Source organism: Frankliniella occidentalis, unplaced genomic scaffold (assembly GCF_000697945.3).
Source record: "Frankliniella occidentalis isolate FOCC.00 unplaced genomic scaffold, Focc_3.1 Scaffold1, whole genome shotgun sequence".
Lineage (NCBI taxonomy): Eukaryota > Metazoa > Arthropoda > Insecta > Thysanoptera > Thripidae > Frankliniella > Frankliniella occidentalis.
In genome coordinates, this window is record NW_026267131.1 from 5,259,914 (window position 1) to 5,260,232 (window position 319).

Below are 319 nucleotides of genomic sequence, written 5' to 3' on the forward strand. Positions count from 1 at the left end.
TCCATCACGGACTTCATCTCCTGCAGTAAATTTTGAATATGGTGGCGACGCGGGTGCCTCCGGACACCAACAGTCGGTACTAGACCTTGCTCAACCGTTGAAATCTGTCGCTTTTGTCCCTTGTCGATAAAACATCGAAATAGTCGATGTCAAAAAAACGTCGATTTGCGGGACAAAATCCCTTCGATTCGACATTTGGAATCGACAATTTTTCGACCTGCCCAATCGACGTCGATTCGAGGTCGATTCGACCACTGATTTCTCACTGGGATTGGAGCTACAGCGTCCAGATTTCGGCTGTAGATTACTCTAGTAAAAC